Source organism: Lissotriton vulgaris, chromosome 6 (genome assembly GCF_964263255.1).
Source record: "Lissotriton vulgaris chromosome 6, aLisVul1.2, whole genome shotgun sequence".
Lineage (NCBI taxonomy): Eukaryota > Metazoa > Chordata > Amphibia > Caudata > Salamandridae > Lissotriton > Lissotriton vulgaris.
The window spans coordinates 1817910497-1817935534 of NC_141694.1; the positions used below are offsets into that span (position 1 = coordinate 1817910497).

The 25038-nt window shown below is 47.4% G+C and overlaps 1 protein-coding gene and 1 pseudogene across 1 annotated transcript in view; both read left to right on the top strand.

Moving 5' to 3' along the window:
- LOC147709556 (uncharacterized) overlaps nt 1-4891 on the top strand; it is a 28242-nt pseudogene extending 23351 nt beyond the window's left edge.
- LOC147709555 (fucolectin-1-like) overlaps nt 1-25038 on the top strand; it is a 263787-nt gene that overhangs the window by 191511 nt on the left and 47238 nt on the right. The gene's annotated exons all lie outside the window — the stretch shown is intronic.

The window sequence follows — 25038 nt, forward strand, 5'->3', positions numbered from 1 at the left end:
AGTTTAACATTGAGGAGATGGAAAGGGAAGTAGGCTGTGAAAAAAATGCACTGTACAAAGAACCGCAGCCCTGCTCGAGCTTTTGAGTCCCATATGGCAGTACTGCCATTACTTATTTAAATGAACACTATTTCATGACATTGGTCCAACCCGAAGCAAACTTATTTTTAGGTTGAGCGGAGAGTCAGCGCGCATGTGCTGCTCTGCGAGGCTTGGTGTGTTCCGTCTGTGGAGTTTGGCCATGCCCACTGCCTTTCATAGGTTCCTTCCTGTGCCATTCGAGGTGTCTTTCGTGTGGTGCATTGGTGACATTTGTCCCTCTTTTTGGTGTGTTAGCTACGCCCATGGCAACTGGCCCTGTTAAGTAAGTCATTACCTTCGCGTCAGACGTTTTGGTCACAGTCCTTAACGCATGAGCAGTAGCTCCTCTCACAGAACGTCGAAGCTAAAAACTCCCTTAGCCCATCCCTACCCTCCAGGCCACTCCCACATCCTGTGGCTCATAACTCCTGACCTACCAAAGCACAACCTGTGTTTTTTTTCTGTGAACTACTCCTTGCAAGACTGTGGCTTTTAGGGGTCAAGTTTCTCTCTGCTTTAACAGGACTGTGCTGTCATTTGCGGCTTGCTGCCTATTGCCCTTGGGGTTCTTTTTGGTTTCTCGAGGTTATGCTGCATGGGTGATGTCTGGTACTCTAGCCTTGGGCCTTTGGAGCCTGGGCCTCGTTAGATATTGGGTTTTTATATGTTTTGGGTGTCCTTGTTTGGCTCCTGTGTCAGCATTTATATATGTCTGTGTGTGCTCCTCTGGCCGTTACTCATCCCGGGAAGCGGTTGGGGCTGAGTGGGGACTTGGTGGCACTATATGTATATATATATTGGTGGTCTGTGCTCCTTTGGTCATGGCTCATTGTGGGTGGGTGCAGGTCAGGGTGGGTAAGACCCTGGAGGAGGGGGTGCTGAGCCTTCCAAAATGCCTGCCTTGTCTGTTGTGCTGCTTATTTGTTTGTAACCATGGTGGATGCAGCTTTTCTGGCTCGGTCTCCTACGGCCTAACATGAAGTTTATTCTATGCCTCAGCATTCCCTGCTGATGTTGAGGGTGGTGTAGGGATGTTTTGGCCATGGGGCTGCCCTTCACAGTATTGTTCATCTTCAGCATTTCCGGGACAGTTTTGGATTCCCGTAGCCGTCAGTTGGTGTTGGGTTGGTGGATTTTTCGCCTGTTGTCAGTGAAGGGAGCCTGAGTGCCTTCCTCTTCATCCGCCAGTGAAATGTGTGCTGGGAGGGAAATGGATGGCTGCTGTCATGCATACATTACCCCAGTATGTGGCTCATTGATGTCCTTTGCAGGGTTTCACGGTGGCGTTTCCTTCTCTGGTGTAGGTGAATTCATGCTGACAACGCGGGTGTCTCGGTGCTTGGTGGTTGACTGGGTTGCAGTTCACTCTGGTGCAGGACACATGTGTGTTGAGTGGTCTCTGCTGGAGGCTGTCAGGGTGTTCTGAGTGGCTGTTTCAGGAGGGGGGCCCCACTGAGTCTTTGTAAATATTGGCACAGCTGTTGCGTTTCCTGACTGACTTCTCCTTTGTGTCACTTGGTGCCGTGGTGGCTACTGCCTTGGTGGCGACTGGGAGACATTTGTGGCTTGCTCCCTGGTAACCAGTAGCTGCACAGCAGGTTGCTCTCCTGAAGATTCTCTGCCATTGGGGACTTTGGTTCAATGGATGGCAGTGGCTTTAGGTTTTTTTACTCTGGTCCGCTCCTCGCAGGCTTTGGGCAGGCGTTTCAATTGAAGGTGGCTGCCCTTGCCCTTTCGTAGTGGGGGTCACAGCCGGAGGTCCCTTCCTTCCATGAAACTCAGAGTCAACAGGGTGCCTCCTGTTCTTCAGGTCCTTCCTTCCGTGGATGTGTGAGAGGTGTTTGGAGGCGGCTCTGTTTGGAGGTCGCCTCAGGTCTTATTTTGCGGTCTGGGAGATGTTTGGTGGGGGTTGATGGCCCTCCATATTGTCGCCTAGGTTTTAGGATGGATTTTGGTGTGCCACCGGGGGCCAGGCTCTGGGCTTCTCCTGTTACCAGATCTCCAGTCCAATAATGGGCTCTTTTGGAGGGAATTCAGTTTCTAATTGCCACATGATTTTGGGACCTGTGGATCGGCTGGGTCGGGGGGGGGTTTACTTGATCCTTTTTCTGATACAATATCCCTATGGGGGCTTCGGTCCAAATCTGGTTCTGAAGGCTGTATGTTAGTGCATCCCTCCTCTGTCCTTCAGACGGTTGTCTCTTCGGGTGGTTCTGCCCTTCCTGTCCGTATGGGATTTCCTGACTTCTCTGTTGCTCAAGGCCACTGACTTCATGTACCAGTGCTCGTGGCATCCCAGGGGTTTCTGAGGTTTTGTGTGGGCGAGGCTCATTACCAGTTCCTGGTCTTGCCCTTTGGTCTCTCTGCCTCACCTAGGGTGTTGTTGTAAATAAAACAGTGATAATGTTAAGCATTCGCTGAAGACACATTATTCTGTCTTCATTCTAGTTTTCCCGCTCATACTCGAAAATATGGCCGGACTCCAGTTTTGTTTTCTGGCGTCCATCTTCTATGCTACACTCCGCCATGTGCTCGCCACGAGGCAAGTCCTACTTCACTGACCGTCACCCCTGGAGTTTGCCCAGCAACAGGCTATATATAGTTCCAGCTTGCCTAGCGCATGCTCAGTACGTGTAACATCTGTTTTTTTGCTTAGAGGGGATTGGAATGTGCATTAGGTGGGCTTCATGAACCGTTAGCTCCACCCAAGTATCGATCATGTTTGAGAAATGTCCATATATGGTTGAAAATCATGCTTTTGAACTGTAACTACCCACTTATGAGCCCCTTCTTCATGTATAAAAGGGGACCGCATGTCCGAGTTCTTTGTGCTACCTTGTACAATACTGTAGAGTGTTGTGTGGGCTGTAGTACCACCTTTAAAGGTTTATTAAACTATGTTTTTGTATTTCCAGTTTCCGTGCCAATTTCATATGTAGTCTGAGGACTTTGCGTACAGAAGGGCGAACCCTTTTGCACTCGCAGGCCTTGCTGAGGCCTGTATTCATCAATTGGCGCCCGTCACGTGGGGCTCATCGACGACTCGGGTGCTCAAAGGACTGGTCGTGACGAAGGATTGGAACCTTGCCAGGGACGTGATCACTGCTAGCGGCGCCTTTAGTCCTGGCATCCCGAGGTATTCTTCCTTCCCTTCCGATCTGACCATCTGGGTGGCGCCGGTCATCGACTGAGACCTCTTCTGTCGGTTTGCCGTGTAGTGGCCGTTTTTTGCGAATTCGGAACTTGGCAGTTGGAATCGTTGTACGATACTTGCTCCGAGCCTTTGATAGTCTTGTTTGGCAAGGCAGTTTTATACGCTTGCCCCGACTAAATTGTTTGTTTGTTTGGAGTGACTAGTCATATTATTGGTTTAGTGGATTTATATAAGAGTTGCAACCCATATAGGCGGGCAATGTGGAGAGATTTCTCCTGATCTGTGAATTTGAGCGGCACAACGTTTTAAGTGCCATTTAATTATAATATTGAATATTCTGCATTATTCTTAGACATGCCTGTTTTTAGCGCACTCCGTAAGTGGTGCTGCTGTTTTCAAAATGACCGGTTGGTAAGAATCACAGCCGGCTCCCCGAGAGGGGACGCAGAATAGGGACATGTACATAAAATTTGGTCTTTCCCCCCTAATGTACAGCATGTTGTGGAGGAAATATACCAAGAAGGATCCTGAGTTGCAATGGCCTATGTATGGATCGTTTGAATTGAAGAAAATTGAGTATGTGGAGCAGTGTATGTGTAAGCGGCGAGTGAGACAAGATATGTTTGAATGTATACGAATGTGAGTGAAAGAGGTGCGAGAGCGCGATAAGCGTGAACAAGCATTGATTGAGAAAGAGCAGCGAAAGAGTGAGCGTGAGAAGGCATATGAGGCGAAAAAGCGTGAAGCAAAGGAATTAGAATAGAAACAGGAGAAAGAACGTCGGTTGCAAATATCTGGCCAGTATCCTGTTCGACAACCTCTTTACCCTGTCCTTAATAAATCGGATGATGATTTTTCATTACTAGATCGCTCACCGCCCCTGTACGTTGGTCCGTGTGCCCCGAGTGGAGGAGATCAAGATTCTAAGCCGTCCAAACAGAAAGTGGATACACGGTCTATGTTATCAACCGACCGTATGACTGATCTTCGTAATCGGGTCACCAAAGATACTATGCCCCTTGCCGAGCTATTGAAAGAGCTTGAGGCAAGGGAAGATAGGGAGAAACTATATTTTGTTGATTTTCTTTCTAATGAAGTAGTGTTAGCTTTTCGAAAATATTCCGATGTTCTTGAACCAGCTGATGTGATAGTTGATGCCAAAGAATTGCGTAAGGGTCTTTTTTCTTCTTCTCAGGTGCCCGCTGCGATTCGACGGCTATTTGCGTTGCGGGATGAGACGTTTCGGCTATGGAACGAAGCACAGAAATGGAAAGATGGCGAGGAGCAATTGAATCTGACTGGCGGCGGGAAACAGTCATCCATCTTTTATTCAGATAAGATCGATGCTGTGCATGCTAAACCATTGTGGGAGGCGGCGCCTTTGCATGTTCCTCCTACAGGAGCGGGTACTAGTTTGGATAGAGGGTCTCCTGATGCTCAAAGGTATTTTATCTATAATTGGGTTTATACTGCTTGGAATAGGGCTGACGTTATGGCATTAAAGGCAGCATTACGTGATCCACAAAAGAATCCTGCAGCCTTTTACGAGGAGGTTGAGGGGGCTTTGAATTCCTGTACTATGACTCTGGCTGATATTGATTTATTTTTCAGGCTTATATTAGCCCCAGATATGTGGAGATCAATACGAAAGATTGATGATCTTCAGGCATTCAAAGCTCGATGGGGGACCTTGAGGATGAGGACAGGGAGAGAAAACCAGCACAGAATCCGCCCCAGTCGATTTTAGACCTCCCTGCTGCTATTTTAGCTAAATTAAAAACGCTTATTCCCCCTAAGAATATTGATTGGACTATGTTGGCGTCATGTAAACAGAAAGTAGATGAATCGGTTTCAGATTTCTTTACACGATTTGAGGAAACTTTCCATGATTTTAGTGGTCAGTCACTTACGGACGACACGGGCCGGCACCTTTTTGTTGATAAATATGTTTCAAATTTATTACCAAGTAAAGCAGCTCGATTAAAAGCGAGTGAAAATTCTTGGACGACTTTGACACCAGCATCCCTCCTGACGATGGCTCAGTATTACGAGCGTCAGGAATTAGAAGCGAAGGGTAGTGAGGAAAAGAAATCTAAAGATATGAAAACAAAGGTTATGTTAGCGCAAGTCTATGGGTCGCCTCGTAGGGGTAATGATCGGGGCGGCAGGAATTTTTTAAGTTCTCCCTCAGGCCGTACTGATTTGACCCGGGATCAGTGTGCGTATTGTAGGCAGAAAGGCCATTGGGCGAACGAGTGTCCGTTGTTGCGTGCACAGCGACAGGAGCGTGGGCAGGGGTCTATGAGGGGTAGAGGAAACTTTTCAGGCCCTGGAGGCAACACGAATGATCGAGCTAGGTTTGAGTCCAATGTGCGACCCCAAGATGGGTCCAATTTTTTTGATCGACGAAATCAGTATCAAATGTCTGATTATGCACCTCCGAGCAGCATGATTCACAATATGCATAGGATTGCGTAGGATGAGGTAAGGAACCAGTTGAAGTGCCAGTAGATCAGAGGGGTCCTTATGTTACGGCACATGTTTTGGGCTCTACTGATCGGTTCCTGGTTGATACAGGAGCTACTCGTAGCGCTTTGTCCAAAAAATTGGTTCAGAGGGCTCCCCTGTCTGGCTCAACGATTACGTCAATAGGGTTCGATGGAACGCCTTCTGTTAGCCCACTATCACAACCACTTGCACTTTATGTAGATCAGTTTGCTGCACCATGCCCATTCCTACTCTCCCCAAAAACTCCTGATAATATCGTGGGCCTAGATATGCTCAAACATTTTCGGGCCTCGATACGGTGCTCCCCTGAGGGAGTACGTGTTATTCTGAATGATAGTTATCCATCAATGGAGAGGGTGTACATGATTACCGTAGAGGCTGCACTGGCCTCTTTGTCTGAATCTTTGTGGGCCACATCCGATACCGACGTGGGACAGATGATTATCCCTCCGGTGCACATCAGTGTAAAGGAGGGAGCTGTGCTGCCACGCCTGCCTCAGTATCAGATATCACAGGAGGGGGAGGCGGCGCTCATACAGATAGTGCAGGACTTGATTAAAGTAGGGGTGGTTGAAGAAGTTCCATACAATGTGTGCAATAGTCCTATACTACCGATCTTGAAGAAAGACACTGACACCAGGATTTATTGATTTATTATCGATTTGAGGGAGGTCAACAAGATAGTGATACCTCAATACCCAGTGGTTTCTGATATTAAGACACTCCTTACTTTGGTCCCATCAACTGCGACAACGTTCTCTGTTATAGACTTGAAGAACGCCTTCTTTTTGATCCCTATTCATCCTGACAACCGATATCTTTTCGGTTTCACGTTGAATAATAGATCTTACGGATTCTGTAGAGTTCCTTAAGGCTATACTGCGAGCCCCAGCATTTACAGTCAGGCATTGAAACAACAATTGGCTTCTTTTGTTTTACCCGAAGGTGTGGCGCTTATACAATATGTCGATGACATCTTGTTGGCCGCCGACACCCCTGAACAATGTGAAGAGTGCACTTTGTCTTTACTTACCTTCTTGGCATCCCACAATCACAAAGAATCGAAAAAGAAACTGCAATATGGTAGACCAAAGGTAACCTACTTAGGTCACCTTTTATCTAAGGAGGGGCGTGAACTCACACCAGATCGTATTCAAGCCAATTTAGACACACCAGTACCCTCCACGCAGAAAGAAGTTCGAGCCTTTTTGGGTCTCACGTCCTTTTGTAGACAGTGGATATTAGGGTTTTCATACATAGTTAAACCACTGTTAGCCCTTCTGACAAAGGATACCCCAGTTCCCCTTCCATGGACAGATGAATGTGAGAATGATTTTCAACAATTACGTCAGGCCCTTTGATCAGCACCAGTGTTAGGCAACCCTGATTACACAAAGCCCTTTACATTGTATGTGCATGAGAGAGATGGATGCGTGTTATCAGTGTTAGTGCAGATGCACGGCGATAATCAGCGCCCTTGTGCATACTTCTCGGCAGTACTTGATCCTGGTGCTCGAGCATTGCCTGGATGTTTTCGCTCAGTAGCAGCGACAGCTGTGTCAATACGTCAGAGTGAAGGGATAGTCTTATCTCATAAGCTGTTGGTGTTGGTCCCCCATGCTGTTGATGCCCTTTTGAATCAGACAAAGACGCAGCATTTAACCAGTGCTCGTCTGACAGAATATGAGCTGACGTTGTTGGCTCCTCATATAACTTTGAAGAGATGTGTAATGTTGAATCCAGCTACGTTGTTGCCCTTCCAGCGACTCAGCCTGAGACGCAAGAGGCACATGACTGTGTCTTTGTGACTGAGGAACAGACAAAGGGTCGTATTGATTTGCAGGATGTTATGTTATGTTAAATGATTCTTGTTAAGCGCACCAACACCCGGAGGTTTCATGGCGCTGGCTGAAGGGACATGTAAATGAGCAGAAAAAAAAAAGTTTATTCAGAAAGGGTAAATAAAAAAGTCTTGAGAAGTTTCCTGAACTGAAGGAGGGATTTACTGGATTTGATAATCAGAGGGAGGGAATTCCAAAATTTGGGGGCAAGGAGAGCAAAGCGACGGCCGCCAAATTTGTGGAGTTTAAACTTGGGGGTAACAACCAAGTGATGGGAGGCTGAGCGAAGAGAGCGGGCAGGTTGATACAGAGTAATCAGAAATTTCAAAAAAGCAGGGCAGGAACAATGAAGGGATTTGAATACCAAGCAGCCCATCTTAAAGGCTGCTCTCTCCTTCACTGGTAACCAATGAAGCCTGCGGAGCAGAGGCCTCGCCGATTGCCACTTAGGGATCTTAAATATGAGGCGGGCTGCCTGGTTTTGTACAACCTGGAGGCGGTGTGAAAGAAATCGCGGGAGTGCATGATAGAGGGAATTAGAAAAATCAAGGCGCGAAATGACAAGGGACATGACGACCTGACACAAGGCCGCATGTGGAAGTAGGTGCCTGATCTTCCGGATTTTTCGGAGTTGGAACATACACGAAGAAATCGTGGCACCCACTTGGGCCTTGAGTGACAATTCAGCGTCGATCGTCACCCCCAGGCTCCTGACGGCCTTGAGTGGTGTCGGAGGGGAGCCCAGGTCGGGAGGCCAAAACTGCGGACCCCAAAAAGCGACACTGGAACCAGGAAGAAGTAGCTCAGTCTTTCCAGGGTTGAGTTTTAATTGATTCTGATTCATCCATTGATGGATATGGGTCATAACGGCGTGAAAGTTGTTAGTCGCCTGAGGAGAATCAAGTGGAAAGACGAGCTGCAAATCGTCAGCATAATTGAAGACGCTGACGTCCCAGTTGCGAAGGGAAAGAATTAGACGTCCCAGTTGCGAAGGGAAAGAATTAGAGGGCGCAGGTAAAGATTAAATAATAACGGGGAAAGTGAAGAACCCTGGGGAACACCACAAGTGATAGGGGATTTAGATGCGGTGAAGGGGCCAAGACGCACGGCTTGTGATCTTCCCGTCAGGAACGACTCCACCCACTTGAGGGCTGTGCCCCGGATGCCGGCTTGTTCGACACGGTGGAGAAGGATGTCGTGATCCACCGTGTCGAACGCGGCAGACAAATCCAAAAGAACCAGAGCCTGGGGTCTCTTGGCGTCTGCGTTCTTTCTCAGGGTATCCATGACTGCCAAGATGACTGATTCCGTGGAGTGGGCCGGCCTAAAGCCGGCCTGGTTGGACTCAAGGAAGCTCGAACTCTCGATGAAATTAGAGAGGCACCAGGTGACATGGGCTTCAAGGAGTTTTGACAAATAAGGCAGCAAGGATATTGGGCGATAGTTGGAAAGTTCAGCTGCATCAGCCCCTGGTTTCTTCAGGAGGGGCAAGAGAATGGCCTCCTTGAAGGTTCCAGGGACTGTGCCAGAGGTGAGGGAAGCATTCAGAAAGGGAAGTATACACTCCGGTAGTTTAAGACAGACCTCCCGCAATACAGCGGGAGGGCAAGGGTCCTCCGGCGAGCCCGATTTTACACGATTGGCTAATTTCGCCAGAGAAGGAGGATCCAGAATGGGAAATAGAGTAAAAGAAGATAGATTGCCAGAAAGAGTGTCCAGAGATGGTGATGGCTGAGGAGTAGAGGTGATAGAATTTTTTATTTTAATAATTTTTTCCCTAAAAAAGAGATTAAGAGCCTCGCAGGTCTCTTTGGACGGAGTTTGAGCTGGGAGAGTCCTGTCGTCCGTGGTCAGTTCATTCATAATCCTGAACACCTCGCGAGATTTGTTAGTGGCAGAGAGGATTCTATCAGAGAAGTGCTCCGATTTGGCTGATAGAATAGCCAATTTGTTTCCCTCCGAGCGGTAACAAATTTCTGTCTGGATGTCAGGGAGTAGTCCCGCCTCCTGATACGTTCCAATTGACGTACCTTAAGTTTTATTTGCTTGAGGTTGTCAGAGAACCACCGGTTGGCAATGGGGTGTCTGGTACAAGGGAACCTAACTACTGGGGCAAATTGGTCACTAGCCCCTTTCAGCCAGCTGCAGATGTTAGTGTCGATCCTATTAACATCCTCATAAGGAAGGGTGTTCGGACAGGTAGAAGCCAGGGTGGCTATAAAACCCTTGGGATCATAATTCTTCCAATTGCGTGCAGAGCCACCTGCCATTAGTGGGGGCTTAGTTTGCCCACTAAGTGTGATGGTCGTGTCAACTATGAAATGGTCTGACCATACGCATGGAAGAGTAGAAGGGGTTGAGAGGGTTATATTCGAGGTCCAAACCTGATCTAATATGTGGCCTTTTGCATGCGTCAGTGAGGTGACTTGCTGACTCAAATTCAGACTTGTCAACATCTCAGATAATGCTGTGGCATGCGTCCCCGCGTTGGTGTCATCAAACCAATAATTAAAATCCCCAAATAGGGCGAAACTGGGTAATGAAGGCAAGAGGGCAGTCAGCTGTTCGCAGAGTTTCTCCGCAAAGTCTGGCATGGGGCGGGGCGGACGATATAGAAGGGCAAAAGAAAAGGCCCCAGCTAGCGTCCCCAGGTTAACGACTAAATTCTCTGTTTGTGGAAGTGCCAGGGAAGAAGAGGAAATAAGGTGAAAACGTTTCGAGATAATGGCAGCCACCCCACCACCGCGGTGATCGGCAATGCGATCAGCATGGAGAATGAAATAGTCTGGGGGAAGGGCTGCCATGATGTCAGGGAGAGAATTCTCCGTGAGCCAGGACTCAGTGAGCAAAAGGAGGTCAGGGCTTTCTTGTAGCAGCAGGGTGAAAATATCAGCCTGATGTCTGACCATTGAGCGGGTGTTTAAAAGTAGAACCCGAATGTAAATATGAGTCAGTGCAGGGACAGACCGGGGAGCCGGGGGGTCAGGCAAAAGGGGGGGTTACAGGAAATACCGAGTGCAGTGAGTCTCCCTATGATGACTGGAGGGGGAGCCAAACCAGGTAGGTTGTAATGTCTCAATTGCATAGAGGTAAATGAGATGTTATGACTAGCAGCCCCTACCCCTAGCCCCTGCCGGCCGCGGACGGGCGCAGACGGGCTTGACTCTGGTGAGACTCCGGCGCGCGTACGGCGCGCCCGCTGCGCTGACACATAGTGGCCGTCTAAATAGGGAGGAGACAGGGGGGTGTGGCGAGGATCGCCGTCCAACCCAGCCCAAGATGGCGCCCACGAGCGCCGAGGAGCACCGGCAAGCGGTCTCACCACAGCGGAAGGACTTGGCACAGAAGACATGGTGGGGGTTTAAAAACGCTGCTAGCACTCAGCAGGGCAAGCAATGGCACACAATTCTAAAATGAAGGTCCGCCGCTCGTAGTCAGCGGGACCGATCAGGAAAGCGGTTAGCACCGCTAGTAATCAGCGATAATGCGAGAATAAGAATAATTTTCCACTAAAATAGACAGTCGCACTCCAGCAGTCGCTTGCAAGCCCACTGCCACTGGGCTGCCGGCGATCACTTAAGGCAAGGGAAGGATACGCCCTTTACAGATGTGGATGGAGAGCTGTGGGGGGATGGGTCCTGCTTAAAGTTACCAGATGGAACCACTTCCGCAGCATATGCAATCACTACACTGCACACGATAGTGGAGACAGCACGCATACAACAGAAATCAGCTCAGGCAGCTGAACTGATAGCGTTGACACGAGCGTGTGAGCTTAGTGCAGGATTATGTGTGAATGTCTACACAGACAGCCGCTATGCTTTCGTAGTAGCGCATGATTTTGGCCTGCTCTGGAAGGAAAGGGGCTTTTTGACATCACATGGAACCCAGATAATGTATGGAGAATTAGTACAAAATCTCTTGACTGGATTGATGCTCCCAAAAAGGATAGCTATAGTGAAATGTAGTGCACACAAGAAAGTGACAGACAAAGTGGGAAAGGAAACGCTTTTGTAGATCGAGTGGCGCGTGAAACTGCGATGCAGCCTGGCTCCACTTCAATGTATTCTGTCATCAAACAGACGACCAGGGAAAACGCTATTGAGCGGGTCTAATCTCCAAACAGGTACCTCCCTGTTCTTCTTTTGTTACATCGGCATTGACCGCAAGCCCTCATATAGGACTACTACATATTCCATGACAGTGTGCCCGGCTGGGTTCACTGTAAGTTGACTCTATTACCTTATCACGCATGGGTTGTATTTAAAGACACCACGAGATGTCCCTCACTGTCTAGTCCTGACGAGACCTTCATCTAATAGGTCGAAACGCTGTCGACGCCATAGGGAATGAACCCCTCAAACACAGTGCTCTATGACTGCAGATAGTCACTGATTACAAATTGATTTATTGTTGTGTTTGGTCATTTCCCTTTTGTAAATACTCATAGCTGAAAAATTGTATAGCTCACTTATTGTTTATGTTTTGTTTGTTTTCGCTCACAATATCACTGAGGACACATTGCACTTTCTTGTATATATGTCATTGATACAATTGTCTTATCTGAATTACAAAATCATTTTCCAGATTCTGGTATGAATGTGCTTTTTTCTTTGCCAATCCCCTGTTCTATGATAACTTGAATACGCTACTTAGCTGTTGTACTAAATATAAATTGTACAAGTTATTATGCCACAGGAACCATTGTATTTTGGATAAATATCCACTTCAATGTATGTCGTGAAGTCACAAGCTGAGCGGTGGCACGATGCTAGGGAAAAGGTACTAGAAATGCAAAAGACTGCTACTGAGAAAGAACGAGACCAATGGTCCAAAGATGGAGAGTTGGACGATGAGGGTTATGGGAGGAATAAGCAGATGGATAGGTGGAAGTTACCTACAGCCTTCATACAACCTATGGTTCAGATGGCACATGGGCTAGCACAAGTTGGAGCTTCGGCAATTGTGAAATTGCTTACGCATGTTTGGGAGCATACAGAAATTGCTAGCACGGCTAAGAGAGTGGTACAGACCTACATGATTTGCCTTAAATATATTCCAGGAAAAGGGACACAAACTCCAGCAGGAGGATTTGCAACACCCACGGCACCTTTTGAAGTATTGCAAATGGATTATATTCAGCTGGAACGCTGCAATAATCTGAAGTATGTCCTGGTTGTGGTTTGTGCATTCAGCAAGTGGATTGAAGCATATCCCACTAAGGACAATACCGCAATTACTACTGCTAAGTTGCTTTTGAAGGAATTCTTTCCTCGTTTCGGTGTTTGTAGATTGTTGTGGAGTGATAACGGGCTCCATTTTGTGGTGGACGTTATTAAGTATGTCCTGAAGGGATTAGGCATCGTGCAAGTTCCATGCAGTATTCCACCCTCAGTCGGCAGGATTGGTGGAAAAGTACAATGGCACGCTTAAATTGAAAATTGCGAAAATACAGGCTTCTACTTCTTTGACCTGGCCAGATTCCCTGCCTTTGGCGTTGTTGTCTATCAGATCGGTACCACACACTTGGACGGGCTTAACGCCCTATGAAATTGTTTTTGGGTGCCCCATGAATATATTGGGGTGCCCAAACCAAGTTCAGTGTATTATGTACCTTGTGTTATAATGAATGACTATTTGGCACAATTAACTGATAGCTTGGTTTCCATTCATCAACACGTTCGAGAAGCACTCCCTGATCGGTCCACAGGAGAAGGTCATAATCTCTGGCCTAGTGACTTCGTCCTTGTGAAATCCTTCAAAAGGTTGAGTAGCCTAGAGCCAAGGTGGTATGGCCCTGAGCAAGTCCTCCTACCCACAAGGACAACAGTACGAGTGACAAATCGCAGGAATTGGATCCATTCCATCCACTGTCGAAAAGTGCAACCTGATCTGGTGAAACCTGCTGTACTGACTGATCATCGAGATATCCTGACTATGGAGAGAGGCCGTGCTGTGGTACCTGACGATTCTGAGGAGTTCCGCCTGGACCAGACAACGCCTGCATCGAGAAGATACAATCTACGACCAAGGAAAGAATCTGCAATTGTATGAGAAGTTGTCAGAACGGTCCCTAGGTTAGTGAAACGGAGAGCCAATGAGGCAAGGGGGGGGATCAGCCATGCATTATAGTAGTGACACCCGTCTTGGCCCGATGGTGAAGAAAACAACGGCTACCTACGGGGTAAGAGTTCTGACAACACTTTAGTTTCAGGAAGATACTGTGTACATTTGCCTGAGATGGATACAAGAAAGATTTTTGGTTCTGTAGGGTTCATTTTCGTTATAGCAGTCATTGCTCCAGTCATGTGGTTTGTTGAGGAGAAGGCTCCTGCCCGTGAACTGTATGTTGTTTCTACTCCAGTCCCTGATGAGCACTTTTTCTATTCACTCCCATATCAGGAGTTGAAACATCGACAGTCATATTTGAATAACACCTTTATTCAGATGTTGCATCATACCCACGTTGCTACAAACGCCACAGATTGCTGGATATGTGGAATGATGCCAGTTCATCAAAAGAAAGGGGGGACACCGTTCATACCACTTCCCTTTTCTCACAATGGTTCTTGTAGAGCGTGGTACACTTTGCTTTTTGCTACAAGAAAGCCTACAGTAGGATGACTGATTTTCAAACTGAACAAGGAATGTCATCAAGATAAAGACGGCTACCCACAAGCCAACGGAACTATATGGGAGTGGGAAGAGTATCGACCAGACAATGAATCGACCCCTTATGTCTTCACGAACACTAGAGACACTGTTGGGCAGGAGAAGTTTGTGATTTCAGTTGCCCAAGCACAAGCTGATTTATGTGTACAGAGTGTAGGCCACATTCCTGTAGGTGTTAGTGACTGTATTGTTGTATTGAATATTGATGGCCTGAATAACAGTACTTTCCTTGCTTCACATAACACCTATTTTGTGGTCTGGACTATGTTATGTATCGTTTTTATTGCCACCTGTATTCTTGGCACCTGCATCATATCATAAAGACTTGAAGTTGTTGAATACTGTAACTGTGAACAGATTCAAACTGACTTTATCCATAGACGATGTTGATCAGACGGACACTAGTCTGCAACTTTATATAGATTTCAACTTAGGATTGTTTTTCTTTGTGGGAGATGCTCTGAATAGCAGAAGGATACGACGATTAACAAGAGTAGTGGAAGCTGTTACTAATCAAACTGCTGCGGCTCTTGGGAACCTTACTGAAGAGCTACAAATTACTAGGATTGTTGCGTTGCAGAACCGGATGGTTATCGACGTCATGTTAGCAGACAGAGGTGGAGCTTGTAGAATTATTGGAAGCAGCTGTTGTGTTTTTATACCCGATCATACTCCTTCTGTGTATAAAGCCATTAACAAATTACACAAGATTGCAGCTGATATACACCAAGAAAATGGATCTTGGACTTTCTCTGGGTGGTTCTGGACCTTGATTTCTACATGGGGTTGGAAGGTCCTCACTGGAATATGTATAATTGTTGCCATATTATTCACCTGCTGTGTTTGTATTCAATGTAGTCCAATGATATGCTTGCTATGTGTCTCACTTTGTGTGCCTAATAAACAAGCTGTTGCGGATGCTGCTCATATGAAAACTATAACTAGAGAGAAAGCGGATATGATGAGCATCGATATAAACGATGAGTATTTAGATTATCCGAGAAAACAGAATGTCTTCAGCAAATGCTGAAAGGGTCGTCTGTTGTAAATAAAACAGCGATAATGTTAAGCATTCGCTGAAGACACGTTATTCTGTCTTCATTCTAGTTTTCCCGCTCATACTCGAAAATATGGCCGGACTCCATTTTGTTTTCTGGCGTCCATCTTGTATGCTACACTCCGCCATGTGCTCGCCACGAGGCAAGTCCTACTTCACTGACCGTCAATCCTGAGTTTGCCCAGCAACAGGCTGTAAATAGTTCCAGATTGCCTAGTGCATGCTCAGTACGTGTAACATCTGTTTCTGCTTAGAGGGGATTGGAATGTGCATTCGGTGGGCTTTATGAACCGTTAGCTTCAACCATGTATCAATCATGTTTGTGAAATGTCCATATATGGTTGTAAATCACACTTATGAGCCCCTTCTTCATTTATAAAAGGGGACCGCATGTCCGAGTTCTTTGTGCTACCTTGTACAATAGTGTAGAGTGTTGTGTGGGCTGTAGTACCACCTTTAAAGGTTTATTAAACTATGTTTTTGTATTTCCAGTTTCCGTGCCAATTTCTTATGTTGTCTGAGGACTTTGCGTACAGAAGGGCGAACCCTTTCGCACTCGCAGGCCTTGCTGAGGCCTGTATTCATCAATGTTTGCTATGACGGTTTAGATTCCTAGGTGGGGTTGTTGCATGCTCAGAGGCTCCGGGTGTTCATCCTTGGATGAATGGTTGATCTCTTCCTCTTTTTTATTGAAGCTTGCTCACATTCCCTGGAGGTCAGTCCTCCTGTAGCTGTTCGGGTGGACTCTGACCTTGGTGAATTCACGCCTGTGCCCCTCCCAGGAACTGATGTTCATTGGGGGGGCCTTCATAACCTGGCTGGTTTGGTTTCCGGTCAGAGCCTCGCTGTCTGTCCCTGGTGCACCAGCAGGGGGGGGTGTGTTGGTCTCCTTTTCTTCCATGGCTCGGCTGTGGTTCCAGTGAAATTCCCTGTGGCCTAGTGGTTAAGGTCTTACTCTCTTATTCTCAGGGTTCCTTCTTCGATCACTTGTATTTGGATTATGCTGTTTCTTCAGTTCAAGGTGTAGGCTATGTATTTTATTAAACTGTTGCACTTGTGCCCTCTGGTGTCTTATGTTCTGGGGCTTTGGTGTCAGGGGTCTCTGTCATACACCCTGTTGTTTACGGGGGTTGTGGAGATTTCCTCGGACTTGCCGTGTTGGCTGGAAGTTCGGTCCCTCTTGCTGAGCTCTCCCTTTAGGTCCCAGGAGCAGTTGGTGCTTCTTTGTGGTGCCTGCATGCTGGGTTGGGGGGGCTGTATCGGGCCAGCAGTTTGTTCAAGGAATCTGGTCGGTCCGGGAGGCAGAGTTGTCTTCCGCTTGGAGGGGATTGTGTGTGGATCTGTTGTCCTGGAGTCTTTTTCCCTTAGGTTCTACAGCAGGATTTGCAGGTGTGGTCGGAAGACACAGTGGTTGCATGTCAGGTCAACCACCGGGGGAGTGCTAACATGGACTCCCTTGTCTTATTGGGGTGTCTGCTTTGCTGGTGGGTGGAGTTGGACTTGTTGTCTCTGTGGCCATTGCATCTGTCGGATCTACAAAATCAACCCAGGACTGGCTCAAACTTTTCTATTTAGTGGTGAGTCCAAAGCCCTCAAACATAGTACCCTCCCTTTAATAATAAGCCTCTACCTAGTTAGGTGTCAGAATTCTATCCCTGCACTAACCAGAGAACAGTTCCCATAAGAGAGAGCCCCAATACTTCTGGCTGACCTTCCTCATTCTGCAAGCTATCTCAAAAGCTGTGGACCATTCTGTGATGTCATCAACTTCTGTATATTTGAGGACAATCTCTTTGGGGATTTTAGGGTCAAAAGCTTCTTCTTCCTACCTATTAATACTTGGCTGCCACCAGAGTTGGGTCCAGGGCCAAACTCAATTCTTTCTTTCTCCATAGTCAATATTTAGGCTTCTAAAGCTGCCCTCTTGGCTAGCTGTGACGGAGTAACCTGTCCGCCAGGATCTAAATCAGGCCCAATGTTTATGTCAGTTTTAAACAAATTCAGTGTCAACCTTATGGCATTATGATCACTGTCTGTACAGGTATGAAATATTGTGGCAGAGGGCGAGGTGTAAGATAATATTATACATTTGTCTCTTATTATCTCCTCTTATAAAAGTGAGAGCAAGTTGGCAGTTGGACCTGAATTGACCATTGCAAAAACACAAACCCTGAGTCAGGGTGAGGGACAGTAACTGAATGGCAGCTGCCGACCCATTTTTACGAGACTTTGCCTCAACCCTCTGGATGTCCCTTGCCTCATCCTTCCTTTCTATGATGAATGTTAACCCTTCCAGCACCCAGCAATGCTTATCATTAGTGAGTCTGTATTCCTAAGTTTAGTGTGGTTATAGATATTGTACATGTTTTCCATGCGGCTATTTTTGCAACTAATAGGCCTCACTGCTGCATAAAGATTTATTCCAAAGCCCATGTCTCTTATTATAGAAACACATCACATTTACTAATAAAAATACCCCAATCTACGAGTTTCCCTCAAAGGCCTGCTATGTTCCAAACTGTGAAAGGTAACATGCTACTTTTGTCTGGGTATAGAGGTGTAGTAGTAATAAAATATTGTTGACTTGTCCCAACAAATTCTCTGGAATGCTCATCAGCTTCTGCTTGGTAAGCAGATAGACCGGATAATATGATATACTGCTGGAGCTGAGCGAATTTGACTATGTTACTTACAGGGTGCTCACAGAAAGATAGAATGTGTACATCGCTATAGGTTGCTATTGCATGGTCACAGACAGATGGACATGTGGGAATACTCAAATTAGTCAACCAAGTGGTTAATAATGGGCCTTTCAGTCAATCAACCATTCTCAGTGGAGAGGTCTCGGAACCACTAGGAATAATTACCTTCCCAATGGCAGCTCAAACTCTTTCATTCCCACCTTGGGCCTGGTTTCTGTAGAACATGCAAGAAAGGAGAGTAGGAGGTTGTGTTTGATTGATGGCAAACATAGCATTTGAATCTTGGAACCTGCTGGGGGACATGAACGAGCTTCTAAATCTAGTAGACTATCAGCTAATGATGCACAAAGCATTCCTCTTGCAGCTTGATTGTGTTTAAAAAGTAGTTAAGAAAAGGTATATATTATGTTTTAATTCAATGTGTTACTTTGTCCACCATAGAGTCTGTATGCTTCGTTTGGTTTATGTCTTGGGATGTTAGTCATATATATACAGGGTATTGGCTTTTGTATCCACCTAAGGTTGAAGTCAACCGATTAGCAACTGGGAAAACATTGTCCCAGTTCTTTCTTGACTATTGTATGAACCATAGTTAGTGTTAGCCATGGCATTTTAGAGTAACAAGTTTACTAGTACCTGGCGACAAGAGAAGAAATGATTGATCACATTCTTAGCCTTGTGGTGTAGTAAAAGGGTTAGGAATCATTGGCCCATTTCTAGCAGTACGATGCACTAGATAAGTAGTACAGTCTAGAATGTTGGCTGTCTGAGGGCTTCAGGTGGGTTGTCTCCTCCCATCTTCTTAGAATGGGGCTGACAACCCTGATAACACTGGCAAGTCTCATTTATTTTTTTTCTGTTGGTTGTTCTGCAAGTTCTCTTTTGAGGTCTGAGTTCAGCTTGTAGAGATCACATACATTTTGGTTCGTTATCTGTCCAATGGGTTTAGGTGGTTTCCTTCTTTAGGTTCTCAATGAGCAGACATTTACTTTGAGTGCAGTTTGAGGATGGCTGAAACTCTAGAATAGGAGGTAGAGGCAGATCATGTTTTTGGTCAACCAGTGAGGCAAAACGATTGCTGCATGTAATGTTGGAGGTTTGAGCAATTTGTTTGTCTTCTGTTTCTGGAAGAAGTAGTGGTTCATTTCTATTGCATGGTGTGTTTATATTTGATTTATTTGGCAGTTCAGACTCTACTGTTGCCAAAGCTGTCAATTTTAATAAAGTCAGTGTTATTAACAATAGCAGTTGAAATTGGTGGGCAGGAGTTTTTACAGAGAATCCCATCCGCCAAACTCCAAATAAGGAGTCTCAGTCAGCGATCATTACTCTTTATAGACATTTTGATAACCTTACGAAAAAGGTCCATAGAGGTCATTGCGATGAAAATAATAATGGCAACTGGCCCAAAAAAGGACTAACATGATAACCAGGAATATATCAGTGTTCAAAAGATTTCAAGGTCCTGAGACTAAGTCAAGCTAAACCTTGCACCCCAGGTCGAGAGTGTTTGACTGGTAGTGGATCTGCAAACCATTCCCTATACTAAGTCTATCAGCAAGTCCACCAGAACCTCAGGTTGAAGGGAAGCTGAGATGCGACTTAACCCAATCGTGGACACCTTCAAGAACTGAGAAGCACCCTCCTCTCAATATATATGACCTGAGGCCAACTCCAATGGTTAGTCACAGATACAAAGACAATGGCTCTAATTACAAGTTGCATAGTACTAGGACGATTTGTGATTTTACAGTTCCCATGCAGTAAAATCGGCCAGTACCGTCCTCTCACAAATGAAACTCCATGCAATATGGCCATAAAACTAATCAGAATGCCCTGTTCCATGTAGTTTTAGTGCATTTACAATTACACCTGCTCTTAGCAGGTGGTAAATATATGCAGGGCCAGTGCTTGGAGTCTGGTGTGCGGGATTGGGAGTAGAAGAGGGAAGATGAGTTTTCTTTTTAGCAGAGGAAAGCAATGTATGCTTCCCCCTCTTAAAAAATAGAAGCATGAGGATTGGCTGCTGCTGTAGCCAAAGTCTCATCTGATTTTTCAGCAGGTTTTTTTTGCCCAAAAAAAATGGTTAGATTCTTCCACACTGGTAAATCCAGACCAGGACCAGTAAAACCTTGAGCTAGTAAAATTGGAGGTACCTGGTACCCAAAAACACGAAAACTGACAGGATTAATCCTAAACCATGCATACATATGGAAAATCTGCATGTGTAAATGAGGGAAATTTAAATGAAAGGGTATTTCCTACTAAGCAAAATCTAATTCTAGTTACTACCTTCAAGCAACTCTTGCAGACACTCATTCACTCACTTTTCTCAACACACTGAACTGGCAATGGGGGTGTGTTGTCAAGATGATGTCTCGGTAGGACGCATACTCGGAGCTCTCTGCTCCCTCCGGGCCCATTCTGCACCTTCAGCGGGATGGGAGTGACTGTGTTGGCTGGGGAAACACTCGGTGCTGTTCGCCTCACAGAGAGACCGAGGTGGTAACTCCTACGCTGCAGCGCTGATTGCGCCACCGGGGCAACACGGGTTGCACCGCTGCGGAAGCAATGCGTGGCAGGTTGGCCATGCACCTGGGGGAACTCAGTACACTTTTTGAGCCCATAACAGACAGCTGGTTAGCTGCCGTGGCCCAGTGACTCTCCGGGGCTGCCGCAACGTGGTCTTCGTTGATGCCATCCGCCGGGGCACAGAGGAAGAGCCTGTCTTTTGCCTGTTGTGGGGCATGGGGGGTGCTGCCTAAGTGAGGCCCTAGCACGGCTGCAGGGTGAAGGCCCCATCCTCATGGCCTAGCTGGGGACGGTGACCCCGTGCCTGATCCCCTTGCGGGTTCCAGCCCCCAAGACGTAATGGACAGCACCTCCTGCTTGGGGCCCACAAGAGGTGCAGCTGGAGGACCCTGAGCGATGTGGCACGTCTGGTGGGTGGCAGCAGAAAGAGTGAAGGCATGCTCTACTTTGCCTGCCTGGAAGGCCCCTGTGTTCTAGATTTGGCATTTCAGGCCAATGAAGGTGAGCGCACACTCAGGAGTGTCACGTTGGGGCCCCCTGCTCGCTGGTCAGCACAAGCTTCCTGAGAGGGGAGTAGAACATCACCCTGTGATCCTATAGACTGGCACCCAGAGCTAGCCAGCCAGATTTGCTCATGGTGTCCTGGTGGCCCCGGTGGCATGGCCTGATCCGTTTGACGTGCCATCCAACTCAGCTGTAGGGGTTCCTGACCGGAAGTGGCAACTCAGATTTCCACCCTAGGTCATCTGCCCACCCACTCTGAGACCTCTAGTGCCAACTTCAGAATGCTCCTGCCTACTTCTCCACACCTGGGGCGCCACGGGCTGGCTGGGGACCATGCAAGACGCATGTAGAAATGTACAGCCCTACGGACTGTAGCCAACTCCTAGCATTTCCCTGAAGCCCCCTGTGTGTACTCCATTCCCATCCATGCGGCAAGCCCAGAATGAGCACCCGCTATGGCTGCCCATAATACCAGAAAGGATCGCTCTGTGAAGGACCTCCTGTTCAAGCCCATCCCACAGCCCAGAAGCCAGGAGGACCCAGATTGCACAGATGACCCTGTGGAGAATGAGGGCCCTGGGGCACCGGTAAGCCACTCATTCCTGGAATCCCTCTTTTCCTCTCTCCGCGAAGACTTGGCTGCAATGAAGCGCGATCTCCAGGCGGACCTAAAGGATGTCCACCACAACATGGATTCCCTGGGGAGTGGGTTCATATCCTGGAGGAACATGAGACAGGATGAGATGAAGAAACTGAGCACCTTCAACAGGAGGTCCTCTGCTTAAAGGAGCAGTATCTGGACTTGCAGGCACACACCAAAGACCTAGAAAACAGGTCTCATTGGAATAATGTTAGCATTAGAGGCATGGCGAAATGAGAGGGCAATGAAGACATCGAGGCCCATGTAGCGAAACTTTCCTGCTCTAACCTCAAAGAACCTCCTGAATTTCAGATCAAGCTGGATTGCACCCACAGGGTAGGCCCACAGCGCTGAGCAACCGCGCCTCTGGCGGAAATCCATACATGTTTTCATGATTACCAACTGGAGAAGAGGATCTTCTAGGAGGCCCGACGCAGTCCTGACTTCACATTCCAGTATAGAAGCCTGTGCTCTTTCAGGCTCTGGCAGCCTCTAACCCTCCTTAAACGCAAGACCTTCTGGCCAATCACGCTTCATCTTCGGGAGGCTGTAATAAGATACTCATCGAGCCACCCATTCAGACTGATTTTGTCTACAAAAATGAACGGCAGCAAATCTGGTCACTTTCTGCAGCCTACAAACTCCTGGACATCACTGAGAGAGCTCTGGGCCAAGCTAGCCAGCGACCGCATCCTCGCAGGTGCTGCAGCGGCCATGGCTGGACCACCATTAAGTCTTTGAGCCCAGTGTAACGACCTGATCCCAGCACGATGGCCAAATTAGGAAAGGCTGTGCTGTCATCTCTCGTTGGGGCCTCTTCGGAGTGGGACGGCGCCTCCAACTGCAACACGACGTACTGGCATGATGTCTCCAAGACCTTTCCCTAGTAGAAAATGCTGATGAAACTTGCATGGGCCCTCTCTGGTGGGAGTGGGGGGGTTTGGGCCACGAATCCCATTCTTCCATATTACCAAGGACAGGGCTCTCTGGACATTGACTTTGTTTCACGTACTATTTTGTAACCGTTGTATGTTGCAGGGTTTTCATTTTTTTCATCGTTGGGACCTGCTCCCCTTTGTAATACTCCTCCTAATGCACACACGAGTTTGCACTGTATATGTAATTTCGAGTTCGCACTTGGTCTGCATCTCACATGGGGCATCTTGGTATCGACCAGCCCCTGCATGCTTCCCACTCGTCACTTTCTCCCATCTTCACTTGTCACACAGATGAGTGTCAAGTTCCTTATGTATAATATAAAAGGGCTCAACAACCCTGTTAAACGCTGAGCCAACTATCCTAGTTGGAAAACTGGGGCCCATATTTGCTTATTACAAGAGACCCACCTTCTGGCTACAGATACACATAAGATGCACTCTAGAGCCTTTCTGCTCCAGTACTTCTCCTCCCTCCCTACCAAGAAGGCCGTAGTGGCTGTCCAGGTTATGCGCACATTCCTCAGGACTCTGAGGGCTAAGGTTTTGAAATCAAGGGGAGACTTTTAAAGTACTACGTTACCTTGGGAGGGCATACACTGACACTCACCATGATATACTCCCACAATGAGGGACAGGAGCATTTCCTGCATAGAGCCATACTAGACCTGACCTCTATATCTGACTGCCCGGTCCTTATAGGGGGCGACCGGAATATTGTCTTTGACGGGCAGCTGGACCGCTCTGCACAACAACAGGGACAGACTGAGGCTCTCTCTGCTATGCACTGTCAGTGGCTGCAGGACTTGGGGCTGGTAGACCTGTGGTGACACCTCCACCCCTGCACCCTTGACATTACCGTTTACTTACACGCCTGGGAAACCTACGCACACCTCAACTATTTTCTAGTGATGCACTCCCTACTCTTGCTCACCAGGAATTTGACAATCACACCCCAGACACTCTCAAACCATGTGGCTCTCACTGCGACGCTGCAATTTCCCCCTACCTTTAGGCCATCATATTCCTGGAGACTGAGGGACTCACTTCTTCATCGCCCTGATGTGGTTACAGGTGTCACCAAAATGTTAGAGTACTTCTTAGCTACTAATGACACACCGGATCCCTCCATCATCTCCCTCTGGAAAACTTTTAAATTGGTAGCTAGGTGCGATGTTATAGTGACTTCAGCTACGGATAACTAGGCGCGTCAAGAAAAGTGGGACAAGCTCTCCACGCAGGTGTTTGAACTGGAACGGATTCACAAACAGACTGGGGCACCCCACATCTAGCGGAAGATGAAGGCAGCTAGGGCGCCGCTAGCTAGCCTTAATCTCGACAGGACAGAACATTTGGCCCTCTGCTTGAAGCATACCTTCTATGTCGGGGGGACAAATGTGGACAGCTATTAGCCCATAAGCTGGGTGCTCTGAGACAGGCTGCAACAGTCCCCCCCATCTTAACCAATACAGGTGTCGAGCACAAGCGTGGCGAGGTAGTTGCAAACAAGTTTTGGGACATTTACGCATATCTGTACACTGTACAGTCTCTGCCTGTACAGAACTCCTTCAAGTACTGCCAAGGTGTGACCCATTTTAAGCTCAATGCCGATCAGCCATTGACTCTAGATAGTCCCATCACAATAGAGGAGGTTATCTCGGCCACAGCCCGACTAAAGTTACTTTAGTCCCTGGGCCCAGATGGATTTACCACCCTTTTCTATAGAACCGCCTGCTCCCTCATAGTCCCACTGCTGACCAGACTCTTTAATGCCATAGATGATGCTACTGTGCTGCCTCCTACCATGTTCTTAGCGTCACTGGCCATGGTACCCAAACCAGGCAAGGGGTCTATGATGCTGGGACTGATAGATCCCGACCAGGCTGTATTTGTGTCAATTAGGCAATATAGCGATAACACCAGCTGCGGCACCTGCTAGACAAATCCCACCTGCTGAAAGAGGAATGGGTATTTCTGTCAATAGAAGCCCAGAAGGCGTTTGACAGATTCCACTGACCCTTCCTAGACACTATCCTAGGGAGGTTTGGCCTTGGACGTTGCTTTCGACAATGGGTCTTCAGTGGCTATCATCGTTCCTCGGCCACTGTCCAGGTGATTGGCTTCACCTCCGACCCCTTTCCTATCTCTAGGGGCACATGCCAGGGCTGTCCGCTCTCCCCACTGTTGTTTGCCCTCTATATTGGACCGCTCGCCATTACATGATAATCCACAGATCCAGGAAATTCTCTTCGGGGGAGAGTGGCATACTATAAGCCTATATGCTAACAATGTTGTAGCCATACTTGAGTTTCCCCATAACTCCGTCCTGTCATTTATTAGCCAAATTGGAGATGTTATCAGCAGCCTCCGGATTCAGAGTTAATGCCACCAAGTTTTAGCCACTGTGCTTCT